Source organism: Thermobia domestica, chromosome 16 (assembly GCF_964235325.1).
Source record: "Thermobia domestica chromosome 16, izTheDome1.hap1.1, whole genome shotgun sequence".
NCBI lineage: Eukaryota > Metazoa > Arthropoda > Insecta > Zygentoma > Lepismatidae > Thermobia > Thermobia domestica.
Genome location: NC_137469.1, coordinates 67850525 through 67869425, shown reverse-complemented (window position 1 = coordinate 67869425; position 18901 = coordinate 67850525). Strand labels below are relative to the sequence as shown.

Genomic DNA, 18901 nt, shown 5'->3' with positions numbered 1-18901 from the left:
GTAAGCGCGAGCTTTAACGAGAATAGTGAGCGAGAGACCAATTGAAGGTGATGAACCGAAGCACAAATAAGTGTAAGCCCCACTACCGTCATTCAGCTCAAGTCCCAGTGATGGTTGTGAACCGAGAAATTAATGGCCGCAAGTTCCAATGTGGCTAGTGAATCCTCATTAAAGGATGTGAGCCCGAGACCTACTGAAAGTAATGAACCCTACTGTAGTCCTCAAAACTCTATGTGTAGCTATTTTGAACGTTAAAACAAATATTTAAACAAAAATAAACACAATAAACACTACATGTTATACTATACAGAGAACATGTTTTGAGTGAATATTAATTGCGGAAAAGAGAGAAGCCCATCAGGTTTAGTGATGCTTGCTTGTTTAACGGGTTCACCGAGTTACGGAGAGAAAGATAGCTATGGGCAAATCCTCTATATTATAGTCAGTTTACCATGCTTCTGTTCTGATCCAAGGTTCTAAGCATTGTGATTGGTTGGTGACGTAATGTTGATGTACAATGTACTTTGTCGTATATATGTTGTATGTAGTGACGTTTCGGTTATGAGATACGCCATGTCACTTTTTTTCTTTACATTTGTACTTGTCAAAAGACAGTATCATCATACTGTGAGTTATTTTCTAAGGTATGTCTTGACTTATGTGTAACGTGCATGAGCAGAAATGGATTATTTGAGTATTAAAATAGCGGTATTTTATTGAAGTTTTGAAAGGAGATCGATAAAAATAAATCTAGAAAGAATTACGTCATTACCGTATTACAACCCTGTGCACTGCAGAACTTAAAATTTTTCCTTTCTTTTTTTTTTTTCAAAATATATTTTTCTTTCTGCTTTTAGTTTCGTCGAGTTTTAGAAATACAATTAAACAAGCACTACTTCATTATTCATTTCACCGACTTCAAGTTTTGATTAATTCAGGGAGTGCATCTGAGACGGTTTCTTTTCCGCTCATGTATAATTGTTTATATTAGTATGAGATCGTTGGGATCTGAGGACCCAAAATGGCGCCCGTTTTCGAGTTCGATCCAAAGCCACATCAAGTGTTTGTTTATAGTCCTCGTCGTGCGCGAATGTGCTGCCACCAAGTAAGAAAAGCTAAAATAAAAACAAAAAAAAATATCAAGTATTTGTTTTTGTTAAGAAGAAAATTTAAAACTAAAATTAGATTCATTCAAGTAAGTAGTTATAATTTACTTATTTTTATTATAATCGTAATTATTTTACCACATTTAATAGGTGGATAAGTATGTTAACATTTCCAACATCTTCCGGTATTTAAACCTACCAATTGAAAATTAAGGGGGGGCGAAGTGAAGCTATCCTCGCCGGGAGAAAATAGCGTCCTTTTCCGCGTGACTATTGGATAGTGATAACATCTCAGGCAACTGAGATGTAAAAAAATTTGGACAAAACACCCAAGATTAAATAGTTATGTAAGTTTTCACTAGTGAAACTTCAGGAGTGGACGAAGGGTGAGAAATGAAGGCCGACTAACTATTATAAACAGATTAAAAAACATGTAAGGTGAAGTAACAGAACTTTCCTTCCGTATCAATATGCACGAGTACCGGCTATGATGGCGTTGGCTGTCCGGAGGAACGGTAATATCCAGAACTGAAAAGCACTTCAAGACCTTTCAGGTAACAATAGCCTCTTACTTTAAATTGGGATGCAGCTACTTTAGATATTTTGAGAAGCAGGCCTTGAAATTTAGAAGACCATGTGACTAGGAAGGTTCCAGGTGTAGAAGTTTTTTTGAGAAGATGGTTGCTATGGTTGGTTAAATTTTTGCTTCAATCCGGATCAATTGGTGACTAAATTCTATAAATTATCATAAATTCCATCAAAACTATGAACTAGGAACTAAATTCTCGGTTTTCGAAATTCTTTTTATATCAGATAAAAAGGGGGGAGAAAAATTAAATTAATATATACGCCTGCTTATTGTAAATTGTTTCTACGATGATAAAAATAACATTATATGAGTTTCTTTAGAGTAATGGAATCTAGAAACATGATTGTTTAAAGTAAATCTTTCCGGTCAAGCATGGGTCCCCAGTCGCCTGGGTGATAGAATTCGTCCTTCCTCTCCCTTCACTTCCACTTCCACCGGTTGGAACTTCAAATATCAAAAATCTACGCTTAGGTTAGCACCTCTCCATATCAAATCTGCATTTAGAATCTTTCGTTTTGTATGAAGTTACTTCTTTGTTAGTTATAGTAGTTAGGTTAGTTTTAGTATCGTTAACTATTGTGTACCAGAATCTGAAATTGGCTCTGTTGTTTGTGGTTAATAGGACCCTTCTAGTAAACTTTATGTATGGAATTATAAACCTGGGGTGATGTTTAGAACGTTCACTGCTTTCTCTCTCTATCCTGCTGACATGTTATTAATATAAATGCATGTGATAATGGAATTACCTGAAGCTTGTCCGCTCACCCTGTAGTTTAAAGAAATATTCAGCAGATACGATCAGTAGTTGAAAATTTGTGCTAAACCAAGCGAGACTGGAGAAGTTGCGATTTAATGAGCCATGGGCAAAGAAATAGTTAAATATATGAAGAAAGTGTGTATTTAGAGACGTGTTGCGCCTGAAATAGACAGGTTGCCCGCTCGAAATAAGATAATATTTTATTTCTTCAGTGTGTTCATGTAGGCCCGGCCATTCTCTATCTCCACCGCTGCCACTTTCATAGGGTGTTCAGCCATTAGGAAAGCTGTTGGGTGAAAATTGTATTCAGTTTGTGAACCGAGTTAATAAGTATACCGTAAACCTTTGTAATAGTTATTTTGTATTCCTGGTGTATGTCAGCAGGCGAAAGAAATGTTACCCCCCCCCCCCTTCCTTTCGAATGATATAATAGTGCTTAAGAACAATTGTAAAATTTAATACTAAATTGTGACGAAATTGAATTCAGGCAACATAACAATATATATATATATTTTTTTTTTTTTTTTGGTCAACCGATATAAACAGAACTTGTAATTTTGTTCTATGTAATTCTAAATCTCCAAAATGCAAAAATGTACTTGCACTAAGAATCGGATTGACGAAACAGAGTTTATATTGTATGAAACTAACTATAACCTGAACTAAATTTTATTTGGAAACTTAAGAGGTGCATTAAAATAAATGTTCTGTTCGCGTAGATATGGTTGTAAAGGCAGGTTTGGTGAAGATAAATTTGGAATTAAGAACATAATTTGGGACTAAATTTTCAAACCTAATTATTTTTTTTTTTTTCCCACTTGCAATGTATTTCAGTCTTTCTCCTCTCCGTGCGGGAAGGAGAGCTCTGTCATTGTAGTTTTATTTTTTTTTTTCTTTCTGTTCTAACAATAAATTTAGTTTGTACTGTCCGAAGTAGTCGTCATTGTGTTATGAGATCTGAATATCCCTTAGTTATAAGCTGGATTAACAATATTGGCAAGTGGTCTTCAGAACGAAAGAATTAAACTTTATGGATATTATCAACGGTTACAGTGCTTCTCGCAGTGGTCTCAACAGGAGAAAAGATCCTGATTCAAAGTATAGTTTAATTTTATTTATTTATTTTATTATTTTTTTTTTTAAATCTTCCTTTCTTCATTATTGCAGATGTTATTTTATTTCTCTTTATATATTAACTTAAGTTCTTTTTCTCGTTGTGCAAATAGAATTTAAGTTACGGTTGGATAGCCTGGAGTACCTTCAGTACCCAGGAGAATATTCAACCTAGGCCAAATTCTGAGGAAAGGAAGAAAGCGAAATAAAATCGTTACATTAAAAAGTGGCGACCCAGCCGTAGGATGATTCTCTTGTCTGAGTACTGCTCGAGAAGTAACGTGTAATAATATTAATGGATAATTCAAATATTAAGCAGGTGAAGTGGAAGTGAAGTGGAGAGATGGTGGGTGAGTTTTGTTTTCCGGCGCTGGGACTGGAGGCTTGACTGGAAATATCTTATGAGTGGTTATATAAGTATATAGTGTTCTTGAAGTGAAAGTTTCAATGTCTTTTTGTTTTGTTTTATGCTAACTGTGTTTGTAAAGCGATTGTAAAATGGCGTCTCGTGGAAGTGGCTCCGATGGGGATAGCGTTTGTTCGGGTTCTCAGCAAAAAGAATATGCATGTTGTGATAATGCGCATCAAGTAGTCAGTACTGAAGGAGTAGAGAAAGTGAAAGCCGTGATGTGCGAGAGTTGCCTTCGCTGGTTTCATTTTGATTGTGTAGGTATGAAGAATACCTCTAGCATGTTTGCTTTAGTAAGCGCTGATTCCTACCGTTGGCTATGTGCAGGGTGCGAAGCAGCTAAGCTACCTCAGCCTAACAATGGCAATGACGAGGATCCCGAAAAGGGAAACAAGGAGTTTACGCTTGATAACGGTATTTCTGACAATGCACCCATCGCGACCTCGTCACCTGTCTTACGAGACAATTGTACTGTGTCGTCTGTCTCGCGAGAAGACGGTCTTATGTTAATGATGGAAAAGCTGTTCAAGAAGATAGACGAAATTAGTTACGAGGTAGTTAGTAGTAAAAAGGAGGTGAGTAAAGTTAACCAGAAAATCGACGAAGGGTTCGAGAAATTTGGGACTCAAATTACTGAGGTGCAGTCAAAAATTGAACGAACTGCTATAACCGTGCAGCAATTATCCTCTAAGTTGGAGCAAGTAAAAATACAAGCTCATGAGGAATTGCAAGTAGCAAGCCAGAAATTAATGGATAATGTTGGGATAGTTAGCACGAAGGTCGAGAGTAACGAATTACGAATTCAAACACTTGAGCATAATATGAAGGGAACCTTGAGTAGGCTCGAATCTCAGGATACGCGTTTGCAACAATTACCTGAGAGGATAGAAGCGCAGAATATTGTTTTACAAGAAGTTAAAAGTAAGCAGGATGGAGTTGAGGGCGCAGTGGGCGAGCTGAAATCACAGAATTCCAAAACAAATGAAAGATTAGAGAAGTATCAATGCGAAATAGGAAGTGAAGTAACAGTATTGAGACAGCAATTAGAAAAGTTAGAATTAGCTTTGCATGAGGATAGTAAAAGTGACAAGTCTGTAGATCAGGAAATTCCTAGAAAAAGAGCGCACGTGAACTTTGAAACCGGGCTTTCTCAAACAAGTAACCGAAGTAGGAATATCCCCACTAACAATCCTTTTGTATACAACCTGTCGACTCCTCCTTTGTCGAGTGGTAATGGTAATTATCATAATATGGCAGGTAATTGGCAAAACAAGATTTATGAGAGTACTAACTTAGGGAATTGTTTCGGGTCTTCCTTTATGACAACCACCCCGAACTTGGAATCCCAATGGCATTGGCAAAGCCAAAAACCTGATGTTCATCCAGTAACTTCTAACCCATTTTTCTTTTCACCTAATAGTGGTTTCCAAAATTCTCCTAGTTTCTCATCGTCTATTATCAAACCTAAAGACCTTAAAGATTTTCCGGTTTTTAGTGGAGAGGTGACTGCAGGTGCAGGCCGATCTTTCTTGCGAAATTTACAACGATGTTTGGATATGTATAGATTGTCTGATGCCGAAAAACTTTTAATAGTATCGAAGTGTTTGATGCGGGGGGCCGAAGCGTGGCTGCAATCAGTGGCACGCGATATTAAAAGTTATGAAGATTTTGTAAAACTTTTTAAGAAACAGTATTGTTCTGCTAGTATGGAAAGGATCCATAAGAAAGCTTTGCAAGCTTTAAGATTCGATAGGTCGAAATTTTCTACGTTGCTTGAGTTTGCCTGGTATATAGTCGAGGTCTATTTCAATATAACTGAAGTGCCAGACCAGTCCGAATTGATAGATATTTTATTGGGTTGCTTGCCGGCTGAGGATTCGCGGTTGTTCATGGTAAGCCCGTGTTCAGACATCGATGAATTGATGGCTAAGATTGCAGCACTGTCGGGTCACGCAAATGCGCACGCGAGTGATTTAAGACCTCCTGCAAGACGGTTTTCTGCCAAACAGGCTAAAGTCATCAAAAATAAAATTCAACAAGTAGAAAGTGGAAGTCAAACTGATTTTCTTAGCTACTTCGACAGTCAACGTACTAACCGAGATAATTTAGGATACGGTAATGATAATAGAAATAATCGGAATGGTCAAAACGCGCAAAACAATCAAGGCTTTGGATCGTACCGAGGAAGGAATCGTAACTTCCGACGAAGGTGGCGTGGTAGTCGAAATGGAAATTCGAACTATAGGCATGAGTCATCAGAAAACACTTCCGGTCAAAGTAATGAGAGAAATAGTGATAACACAATTTTTACCAATAACTCGGGAAACATGAACGGAAATAGTACGACCCCAGACAGACGGGCTCCGGCCCCGGAAAACTAGAAAGGCAGTCACTTTTGGAAATGGGGGAAGCTGGCTGCGGTAAGGATGAAGACCCCATTATAATTGATCAGACATTAGAAACTATTCCTAAAACTCTAATACCGTTAGAACCTAATGAAATTTCTCAGACTTTTGATATTAATCAACAATCAGTTTATTTCAATGTAAATTTTGTAGTAGAAGACGAAATATCAGAACCAATTAGTGAACATTATTTTTCATCGTCTCCGGTAGTAAGTGGTAATATTGGGGGTGTAACGTTAAATTGTACAATAGATAGTGGCTCAGATCTGAACCTGATGGACTGGGAGATATGGAGAAAACTTAAGCAGAAATTCCCATCTGCTAAGTTAAGACCATATTCAGGATTGACTTTGGGCGCCTTTGCCGGCAAGGAGAAATTTTCTGTGCAGGGTGTTCAAACTTTTAATTTAAACATTCAGAACCGGATTTTTGATGTGCCAATCTTTGTCATAAAATATTTAAGGACTGATTTAATTTTGGGTTGTCCCTTCTTGGACAAGTTCCAAGGAGTGATTGATAGATGTAGAAGAGAAGTTAGATTGAAGGATAATTCCGGGAAGGATATTGTTATTGAAACCACAAACCCGAACATACTTTCGGTTTCTATTTCGATGGTTGAAATCGAAACTAGTCCTTTTCAAAAGTCACTGGAAAAGATAGTTGCGGTAGTAAGCGAAACTTCTAATAGTATAGATCAGTCTAAAGTGGGTTCATTGACAGATTCGGATAGGTTGGAGAATAAAACTAGTTCGGTGACGGAATTTGAATCTAATCTCAGTGAAGATGAAATTCGAACTTACATTTCCTCTCGAGACGATCTAGACTCCTCTTCGAAACAACGCTTACAAGATTTACTTATTAAAAATAGAGATCTCTTTTCTGAGTATCCGCGAAGAGTTAGAACACCCCTGTGCAGGATCGAATTGACGGATGAGGTGCCTATTGTCGGTCCGTATTATCCTATCCCGCAGTCTATGCAGGCAGCTTTCGAAGAAGAACTTCAAAAATGGATTAAGTTAGGGATCGCCAAAGAACAACCTTCTCCTTACCGCAACCCGATCCATTGTGTGAAAAAAGCTTCTGGTGGTGTACGCCCAGTCCTTGATACGCGATATCTCAATAAAAAGGTAATTTCATCTAAAATACAAGTGGAGCCGATTGGGGACATCCTCAATCGTGTTACCAAAGCATGCTATTTCAGTAATTTTGATTGCTCGTCAGGCTATTACGGAATAGGACTTCATCCTTCTTCGTATAACTGTACCAGCTTTGTTTACTTAGGCAGACAATATGTAATGACTGTTCTTCCGATGGGAATTAAAAGTGCTCCATCTATTTTTCAAAATGTAATGTATAGTTTTTTTCAAAATTTTACGAAATCGTACGTAACGGTCTATCTAGATGACGTTCTCGTCTCTAGCATCACTTTAGACCAACATTTTGAACATTTGGAACGTGTTTTTGAAATTTTTAGGTCGGCTAATTTTTCTTTGAATTTCAAGAAGTGTAGTTTTCTGCAGAAAGAGATCCACTTCTTAGGACATGTGATAAGTGGTCGGGAAGTTAAGACAGACCCGCGTCACAACGAACCCATAAGATGTTTTCCTATTCCAAAATCCAAGAAACAGGTCAGGCAATTTTTAGGTTTAATTGGTTGGAGACGTAAGTTCATAGCTAACTTCGCAGGACTAACAGCTCCATTTTTCGACCTTCTTAAAAAGGATAAGAAATTTCAGATGACACCCGAATTGCTAGAAATTTTCTTCAAATTAAGAGAAATCATTAGTCAACCTCCAGCTTTAGGCCAACCGGATTTTTCTCTTCCTTATCATATTTATTCGGATGCTTGTGCAGAGAATTTAGCAGGCTATTTGTGCCAATACCCTTCTCCGGAAGCAGACCCTGTGGTGATAGCTTATGCCAGTCGTCGTGTTCGACCACATGAATTATCTTTATCAATCTTTCAACTTGAACTCTTAGCCGTACTGTTCCTCTGCGAACATTTTTCTCAATATGTTTTGGGTCGAACTACGTATATTCATTGTGATAACGCTGCCGTTACGCATGCGTTTACAATGAAGAACTTGGATCCTCGCACCACCCGAATTTTATTGAAATTGCAACGTTTTGATTTAATTTTCGAACATTTGTCCGGCCGGTCCAATCAAATTGCTGATATACTTAGCCGAAATCCTCCTGAGGTAACTAAGGAACAAGAGCTCCGGTATGTAAATTTTCTTACGGTACAGGATTCTTCAGCTGTAGACTTTAACGAAATTAAGGAAAAACAACGTACCGACCCCCTTTGTGTTAAACTTCGGTCCTCTTTGGATAACGTTTCTAAATCTAATCATATTTTGGTTCATCAGGATCTTCTTTATATTAAAAATCGTAAAACTAATCAGTGGCTGTTAGTTATCCCTCAGGAACTTACAACAAAAATCGTTGATTTAGTTCATTCCAAGGGACATTTCGGAGTGAGGAAATGTTGGTCGTTTTGTCGATCATTGTTTTACTGGAAAGGGGTAAAACTTAGTATAAAACAATACATATGAAATTGTATAAAATGTGCAGAAACAAAATTCGCAAACCGCATTATTGCAAAGGATGATTGTAGCATAGAGGCAAGAATGCCACATGAACGATTAGGATTGGACATCGTGGGGAAATTACCAGGAAGTCATGGTTTCTATTATATTCTTTCCATAATAGACATTTACTCTCGTTACGTCTGTTTCTTTCCACTTAAAACGGCCCACGCTAAGGAGATAATAGCAGTGTTGGAAAGGAGATATTTCTATCTGTTCCCCTATCCCAAGGCTATTATCTCTGATCGTGACCCACAGTTCCTTTCTAAGCTTTTTAAAGGATATTGTAATCGTAACAGTATTAAGCATGCTCTCACTTCCACCTACACCCCGAATGCGAATGGCCTCGCGGAACGCAGCCATAAAGAACTTAATCGTATTATTAGACTGGAGTGTCAGGAGAGACAAACACAATGGAGTCAGGTATTAAAGCTCGCGCAGGAACTTTTAAACTATTCCCTATGTAGTAGTATAAACTGTACGCCTGCTGAACTGTTCTTATCGTATTCAGCGGCGGAAGTTTTCAAGAAATCATTTCCGTGGCCCTCAAATTTAAATAATTTAAATATTAGAGATAAATATCTTGAAATTCACCCGGACGTGACCTCAAAAGTTGAAAGAAAAAGGGTGAAGAAAACTGGGCGAGAGGTAATTCTGAAAGAGGGACATCTTGTGATGGTAAAAACCCATTACCTCTCATCTGCAGTTAAGCATGAAACGTATAAATTTATGAAATGCTATGTCGGCCCTTACGTGGTCCAGAAAATTCTGAAAAACAGCGCCATTCTTTATACGTTGAAAGGCGAAAGTATAGGAACCCAAAACTTTCAAAACCTAAAATTTGACTGTACCAAGGAGAAGAGATTAGAACTCCTCCGTGATTATCCTCACATCATACAAGACGAGGTTACGTAACGATTGGAAGGTAAAGGAAATAGAAACCAAGGACAGGCTATAGGATATGTAGTAAAAAAACAAAAAAAAAAAAGAAAAGAAAAAAAAATGGTATGTGATTGTTTTATACTGTAATTTTGTAAGTGGTAGAAGATATTCCTTATGTTAAGATAGGTATAAATTCGTTGTCATGTCTCATTGTGTATTTTTCCTTTCATTGTTAGTGTATTTTCATGTCATGTTGTAATATTTTTTTTTTCCTTTTCTTTCTTCCATTAGTAGTGTATTTCCATTCTCATGTACTTTTATTTCTTTTTTTTTTTTTGGTTAGGTATAGTCTTATGTCATATTACTCGTGTATGTGATGTTGATGTCTTGCAGATGATTTCATTGACTGAATCTTAAGTGTAATTTTATGTCGTGCGGGTTAATGTGAATTGTCAGTGGAACCTGAAGATTTTTTTTTTATAGTTTAAGAAGTTTTTTTCTTTTCTCTTAACTAATATCTTTGTAGGTATAGGTTAGGATCTTTTTTTTTTCCCTTCACCTTTATTTACTTATGTCGTGTGTTATCAGGATGTCATTTTTTTTTCCTTTCATTGGTAAGGCTTGTTAAATGTTATGTCGTGTTTGTTATCTTCTACCTGACCTTCATTGACGATTTAGGTAAGAGTTAGCTTTGGTGTCGTGTGAACTCGGATTAAATAATTGGGAATCAAGATGGAAAAATAAATAATCTCGATCGAGATAATTTATTTTTCTTCGGTGGGCCCCGAAGATGAGACGGTTCATTTTCCGCTCATGTATAATTGTTTATATTGGTATGAGATCGTTGCGATCTGAGGACCCAAAATGGCGCCCGTTTTCGAGTTCGATCCAAAGCCACATCAAGTGTTTGTTTATAGTCCTCGTCGTGCGCGAATGTGCTGCCACCAAGTAAGAAAAGCTAAAATAAAAACAAAAAAAAATATCAAGTATTTGTTTTTGTTAAGAAGAAAATTTAAAACTAAAATTAGATTCATTCAAGTAAGTAGTTATAATTTACTTATTTTTATTATAATCGTAATTATTTTACCACATTTAATAGGTGGATAAGTATGTTAACATTTCCAACATCTTCCGGTATTTAAACCTACCAATTGAAAATTAAGGGGGGGCGAAGTGAAGCTATCCTCGCCGGGAGAAAATAGCGTCCTTTTCCGCGTGACTATTGGATAGTGATAACATCTCAGGCAACTGAGATGTAAAAAAATTTGGACAAAACACCCAAGATTAAATAGTTATGTAAGTTTTCACTAGTGAAACTTCAGGAGTGGACGAAGGGTGAGAAATGAAGGCCGACTAACTATTATAAACAGATTAAAAAACATGTAAGGTGAAGTAACAGAACTTTCCTTCCGTATCAATATGCACGAGTACCGGCTATGATGGCGTTGGCTGTCCGGAGGAACGGTAATATCCAGAACTGAAAAGCACTTCAAGACCTTTCAGGTAACAATAGCCTCTTACTTTAAATTGGGATGCAGCTACTTTAGATATTTTGAGAAGCAGGCCTTGAAATTTAGAAGACCATGTGACTAGGAAGGTTCCAGGTGTAGAAGTTTTTTTGAGAAGATGGTTGCTATGGTTGGTTAAATTTTTGCTTCAATCCGGATCAATTAGTGACTAAATTCTATAAATTATCATAAATTCCATCAAAACTATGAACTAGGAACTAAATTCTCGGTTTTCGAAATTCTTTTTATATCAGATAAAAAGGGGGGAGAAAAATTAAATTAATATATACGCCTGCTTATTGTAAATTGTTTCTACGATGATAAAAATAACATTATATGAGTTTCTTTAGAGTAATGGAATCTAGAAACATGATTGTTTAAAGTAAATCTTTCCGGTCAAGCATGGGTCCCCAGTCGCCTGGGTGATAGAATTCGTCCTTCCTCTCCCTTCACTTCCACTTCCACCGGTTGGAACTTCAAATATCAAAAATCTACGCTTAGGTTAGCACCTCTCCATATCAAATCTGCATTTAGAATCTTTCGTTTTGTATGAAGTTACTTCTTTGTTTGTTAGTTATAGTAGTTAGGTTAGTTTTAGTATCGTTAACTATTGTGTACCAGAATCTGAAATTGGCTCTGTTGTTTGTGGTTAATAGGACCCTTCTAGTAAACTTTATGTATGGAATTATAAACCTGGGGTGATGTTTAGAACGTTCACTGCTTTCTCTCTCTATCCTGCTGACATGTTATTAATATAAATGCATGTGATAATGGAATTACCTGAAGCTTGTCCGCTCACCCTGTAGTTTAAAGAAATATTCGGCAGATACGATCAGTAGTTGAAAATTTGTGCTAAACCAAGCGAGACTGGAGAAGTTGCGATTTAATGAGCCATGGGCAAAGAAATAGTTAAATATATGAAGAAAGTGTGTATTTAGAGACGTGTTGCGCCTGAAATAGACAGGTTGCCCGCTCGAAATAAGATAATATTTTATTTCTTCAGTGTGTTCATGTAGGTCCGGCCATTCTCTATCTCCACCGCTGCCACTTTCATAGGGTGTTCAGCCATTAGGAAAGCTGTTGGGTGAAAATTGTATTCAGTTTGTGAACCGAGTTAATAAGTATACCGTAAACCTTTGTAATAGTTATTTTGTATTCCTGGTGTATGTCAGCAGGCGAAAGAAATGTTACCCCCCCCCCCCCCCCTTCCTTTCGAATGATATAATAGTGCTTAAGAACAATTGTAAAATTTAATACTAAATTGTGACGAAATTGAATTCAGGCAACATAACAATATATATATATATATATATATTTTTTTTTTTTGGTCAACCGATATAAACAGAACTTGTAATTTTGTTCTATGTAATTCTAAATCTCCAAAATGCAAAAATGTACTTGCACTAAGAATCGGATTGACGAAACAGAGTTTATATTGTATGAAACTAACTATAACCTGAACTAAATTTTATTTGGAAACTTAAGAGGTGCATTAAAATAAATGTTCTGTTCGCGTAGATATGGTTGTAAAGGCAGGTTTGGTGAAGATAAATTTGGAATTAAGAACATAATTTGGGACTAAATTTTCAAACCTAATTATTTTTTTTTTTTCCCACTTGCAATGTATTTCAGTCTTTCTCCTCTCCGTGCGGGAAGGAGAGCTCTGTCATTGTAGTTTTATTTTTTTTTTCTTTCTGTTCTAACAATAAATTTAGTTTGTACTGTCCGAAGTAGTCGTCATTGTGTTATGAGATCTGAATATCCCTTAGTTATAAGCTGGATTAACAATATTGGCAAGTGGTCTTCAGAACGAAAGAATTAAACTTTATGGATATTATCAACGGTTACAGTGCTTCTCGCAGTGGTCTCAACAGGAGAAAAGATCCTGATTCAAAGTATAGTTTAATTTTATTTATTTATTTTATTATTTTTTTTTTTAAATCTTCCTTTCTTCATTATTGCAGATGTTATTTTATTTCTCTTTATATATTAACTTAAGTTCTTTTTCTCGTTGTGCAAATAGAATTTAAGTTACGGTTGGATAGCCTGGAGTACCTTCAGTACCCAGGAGAATATTCAACCTAGGCCAAATTCTGAGGAAAGGAAGAAAGCGAAATAAAATCGTTACACATCAACTAACAAACTTTACCCCTAATTTTTATGTGCTTGGACGGATTAAAAACAAATTATAATAAATTTATTATAAAGCTCAAAGTTTACATTTTACCCTGAGTGTTAAACGTGTTTAATTCCACATACTTGGCAAGGAGATGAAATTAAGGAAGCTTCTGGATAAAGTTGTGCCAAACCAAGAGATTTTCAAGCTTAGGCAGGTTCTTTCCAGTTGTCTAAGCGGTACCTGCATCTTATGAGATGAAGTTTGGTTCAATAAACCTAATAAAAACACTTTTAGAACATCTAGCTTAATAACTTAAATCTGTAACACGAAAGGTCCATCATTAGAGGATTGTGATCCATCCAGTATAGTACACAATTGGCATTTTAGTGCTCAAAACTACAAGATATGTGTATGAACTTCAACGTGTGCCCCCCTGGTAGCTCGGAGAATGTCTAAGCGCTTCCTGCTAGGTGTTTTGTAAGAGATCTTCTGTCACAGTACCCACAACTGCTTGTATTCCTAGCCTTCAGTTCCTCGACGTCAGCAACAGGTGTGGCATAGACTCTGTCCTTGATATAGCCCCATAAAAAGAAAGTAAACTGGAGTAATGTCTGTGGCGGGGAGAGCGTAATACCACAGCACGCATTGCGCTTTCCCCTGCTTCGATGCCATTTCGCCAAGTAACGTACTGCGTCACTCCTAGGGTAGCACTAATGCCGTTTATTGGTCTTAAAAAAACTTGTAATACTAACCTATGTAACGGACCAGAATTTACATTATTTTGTCCAACGTTATCCCGTAATAAATTTTTATAATCAGGGCAGGGCTTTATGCTCACGGTGTATTTTTTTGTGCTTTCTCACTGTGAATCGAACCCGGAACAACGTGCTAGCCGCTAGACTAGTCAGGGTGTCTACTAAAATTCCCAAATGAAATTTCATGGCCTTTTCTTCACCAAATCATAAAATTTCGTAACATCCTCAAGAGCGAATTTGGGTCAAAATTAGGCCGAATTTTCATGCATGCGATAGAAGCGTGCTTTGCTTGAAATTTAGTAATGTCTAAAGCCGACAACCAACATTTTTGGTGGTGAATTTTGACGTTTTAAAGAACAAAGATTTCCAGTCTGTACTTTTATTTGTACGAGTAAATAAAATAAAAAAAATAATTAAAAAAAAAAGAAAATCTCGACCCAAAAGCTAAATTTCTTGACTTTCATGACCATTTTCTGATTTCATTACTTTCGTGACCGATAGACACCCTACTAGTAGAAAGGACTGGAAATTTTCGTCTAACAAATAATAATAATAATGCAAGCGGTGTTCATAGATTATATTCGTTAGTAATACATTTCTTTTTCTAATTAATCCTTCACCAGATGCATCAAATGGTATTATAGGCGTGATCAAAACGATCTTGTGATAAGCATTAAACCTTAATTCCTTGTACAGTCAGCAACAAACGTTCTTTCCGTTTGATAAAATTAGTTCCGTAACGAAATAACTACAGAATGGAAGGACAATTTGAGTACAGATTTCAGTATATTAAAAAGAATTTAAATTTCTGTACGTTCAAGCTATACAACCGTTATTCCAAAAATAAATTTTGTCGCCAACTGTACCAGAACTAGAATTTTTATGAGTAAAGGGTACTCATTATTTATTAGTAAAATATTCGGGGATTGTTTAGCAGAAGGGATCTAGAAGTACGCAAAAAATACAAAATATACACGAGAAATGAGTTGATGCAAGTACTTAGACCTAACATAACCTAACCTCATATTAACTATATGCGAAATTCTATCATTTTTTAGAAAATTATGCTGAACCCCTACACTAACAATCTAACATAAATTAACTTAACCTAATGTGAACAGAAATCACCGAAATTGTAGTTTGGTTCAGGTTAGGTTGGGCTAGTTTTAGTTAGCTTCGATATCCCTGGACCTTATATCCGGGACTTAACTCCCGTACACATATATAATACTGGACTCACAATTGTAATTTAGGTTTTCGTATTTTCCAGCGAGACAAGAACGTACTGGTTTACTTTCGGCACACTACTACAAATAATAGTTGAAAACCCAAAATTCATACCCTAATTTCCTTCTTAGTCCAAAAAAAAAAAAAAAAAAAAAAAAAAAAAAAAAAAAAAAAAAAAAAAAAAACAGCTAGGCGACAAAAAAAAAAATCTCACTTGACAGATAAAACTCAAGGGGACTACCAGAAGTAATTGTTGAAAACTTCGTTCTTGCACGATTTGCGTATAAATACGGCTTCCGAACGTGTGACATAAAAACTAATGCAAGAAAACGAACCAGCCTGTATTAGGTGGCCGCTAAAAACCACGAATGCTATACAACTGAGTAAGAGCAGGGCGAAGTTGGCGGGCCCGCCGAGCGTAGTGCATCCAGAGGAAGCAGGCGCGTCAGTGAGTGCTGGTATGTGCGAAGTGAGGGTAGTTAAAAGTGTGTTTTGGCAATGAAACGAGCTTTAACAGCACTTGTCATGGTTTCACATAAGTAATGCTTAGGGTTACCAGACGTACTCTTTTAAGAGTACATGTACTCTTTTTCAAGGCATGTACTTTTGTACTCTCTCTTTTTTCAGTGATGTACTCTTTTGTACTCTTTTTACGTGGGCTAATTGATGTGAATTTCAACATGCTAACAAACAAATAGCCCTACTATATGTGATTGCTTTGTGAGTGACTGATTTGTTTTAAAAAGGCGTAACTGAAAACTTTTTTTTTCTTTTTACAGAATAGTATTGTCATTTGTTTATTGTTCTTTATTTTAGTGATTTAGACGTAGAGCAAAGGTTTCTGTTGTAGTGTACGGTATATTAAAAGTCTTATTATGTTTTTTGTACAATAGAAAATAGTTCTTATGCTGAAATATTTTTTTTTCGTGTTTGCACCTTATTTTTAGTCTCTCTTTTCGGGTAATCCTTTGCTACCCAATTCCGCGGATAATCGGTGCTCTACTGTATTTTAGTGGAAAGAATGTTGAACATTTTTTGGTTATCAAACTCATTATTACAATTATTTTTATTAATAAATTATGGAAAACTTGTTTAATATTCATCTATTATTATTATTATTACAGTGAAATTTCAGTTACACTTTATTCATTTATATTTTTTTTCAAAAGTCATTGCTAAGTGTACTCTTTTTTCACTTCCACAATCTGGTAACCCTAGTAATGCTTCACATGTAAACATAAAATACAGGTTCTGTACATATTGCAGAAATATACCGCCGGTGGAAAATAGCATCTAACAGAATCATCATCCATATTCTCTCACTGATTTTATCCGTCGTAAAGCACTCGTAATAATTTTACACAAGTAAGTCCAAAATACAGCTGTATTGGTTAGTAGCCCCATTCAAATTCTGTCGCCTACAGAAATTACTTCTATATAAACGTGTTTTTTCATGCAAAGCATTGAATTTTATCTGTTAATTTTCATAAATGTGTTGCGCCAAAACTACACCAGCATCGACAGGAAAATAATATGCAAGTGTACATAGTAAAATGCCATGTTCACAAACAGAATATTATTGGATTTTATACGAGAGACTCATCAGTGGTACGTAGACCCTACATTGTTCAATATTTATGCATTCTAATTCTTATGTTTTACAAATAAATTACCGGCATTTATATCATTTTCTATGAATAATGATCACATATTAAAAGCGAACTTTCAACATTTGTATATCAGATCCACGATCGAGCAACCATTTTTCTCTCTCATTTCATGTGGACACTGTAAATATTGTATTATCTTGTTAATATAAGTTTAAATACAAATACGGATTTCAGATTCCGTTCATACTAGACATGAAAACGGCACACTATTAAAAACGAATGTCATTCTAAATTACTGAATTATCATAACTTTACACCAATGCATCAAATCTCGCCACTCTGGCTTTGTGTTCGCCATGACAGGAACGCCTTATCTGCGTAGCAAAATAACGAATTGCTCAGTAAGATGTATCAAAATTACACTTAAATCTTTAATTATACCTTTAAAAAGTATATAAATATTCTTTTTCAGTAATATTTACATACAAATTTAACATAAATAGGCAAACAAAATCTTACCTTTTTCCCTAGATGATTGCCCCTATTCAGCAGAGTTGCCAGACTACACAACACTTCAGGTTCAGGTTCAAGGTATTTTCCTTCCTTCTCTTCGGAAGTTTGGATCCTGGAAAAAAAGAAAAAAAAGTAAGTGCTGTTTTTTTTGTTTTTTTCATTTAACGTTTTCCATTTTCTTTTTCCACCAAAATTCAAGAAGTTCTTTGGTTTTTTTCCATTTCTTTCTCACTTAGTTCCCTTCCATTTACATTAAAGCCTAGCCTCCAAGCTAATTTAACCAAATTTCCTTCCTCTTTCATTTCATCAATCCATTTCCATTTTTCCCTGATTTTTTGGGTTTCTTCACATTTTAACAATATGTGTTCTAATGTTTCATCTTCTTGAAAACATAATTGACATTTTTCATTCACTTCTTTAAATTTTTTCAGTCTTACCCCTGTTTCAAGGCTCCCTGACCTGGCTTTGAAAAGTAAAATGCTTCCTAAATCATTGTTCATGTAATTTATTTTCTCATAACTCTTTTTATGTGTGTATATTGTACACACATAAATTGTATATTGCACAATTTACAATGTTGTACAATGTTGTTAATGTCATAAAATCTCAGCATATAAACTGAAAAATTTCCCTTTTCCATCGATTTTTTCAATTACTGGGATCATTCCATATAAGTCTTCGCAACATCTTGCTTACAACGTAACACATAAGGCGGATTTTCATGCCCGCGTTAGAACGGAAGCATCACATGTAGCGTATTCACCGTAAATTATTTTCGTTTTCATACATCCGTGCGTGTATTGCGCCAAATTACTACTCCCTAGCTAATGCGCATGCGTAAAATAGAAAGTTTGCGACTTCCGCCATGTTAGTCAGTGAATACAATAGTGTACGCGCGCTACTTCCGTCAGAATTGAACAAATTTCTACTCTGACGCGAGTGTAGCGCGCCATCTCCGATGCGTGATTTCATTGGCTGTTTAGCACAATCGCTCGCAACTCACGGAGGTAAAGGACACATGAAAATCCGCCTATACACACAAATATACTATGCTAAATATCGCAACTTTTGCGTCGTGTTGATGCAAACCGATATGGAATGTGCCTAGTATATTCTCTTTTGATGTTATTTACTTTTTTCAAAACTGGAAGTGATGTCGTCACTTCCTTCCCGTTACCATGGTGATCGCCATGTTTTTTTTTATACAAACACGTGATGCTAATGGAGCTATAGAGCTTATTTCTAAAAGCTCCACATACCTAAGTAATAAGGTAGAAATTGAATAGTTAATGTAAGCACAATTATCATGTAATCCAGCAT

The 18901-nt window shown here is 36.0% G+C and overlaps 1 protein-coding gene across 3 annotated transcripts in view; it reads right to left on the bottom strand.

Moving 5' to 3' along the window:
• Window positions 1-17662, bottom strand: part of LOC145673130 (RNA-binding protein 5-like) — a 101255-nt gene extending 83593 nt beyond the window's left edge. For 2 of the 3 annotated variants that reach the window (XR_014128725.1, XM_081742530.1), the window contains exon 1: window positions 17588-17636. The gene's annotated coding sequence lies outside the window, so the exon portion shown is untranslated. Of the gene's footprint in view, window positions 1-17587 lie in introns of all 3 variants that reach the window. The other variant, XM_081742531.1, reaches the window with a different exon arrangement.
• Between the last annotated feature and the right edge of the window lie 1239 nt (window positions 17663-18901).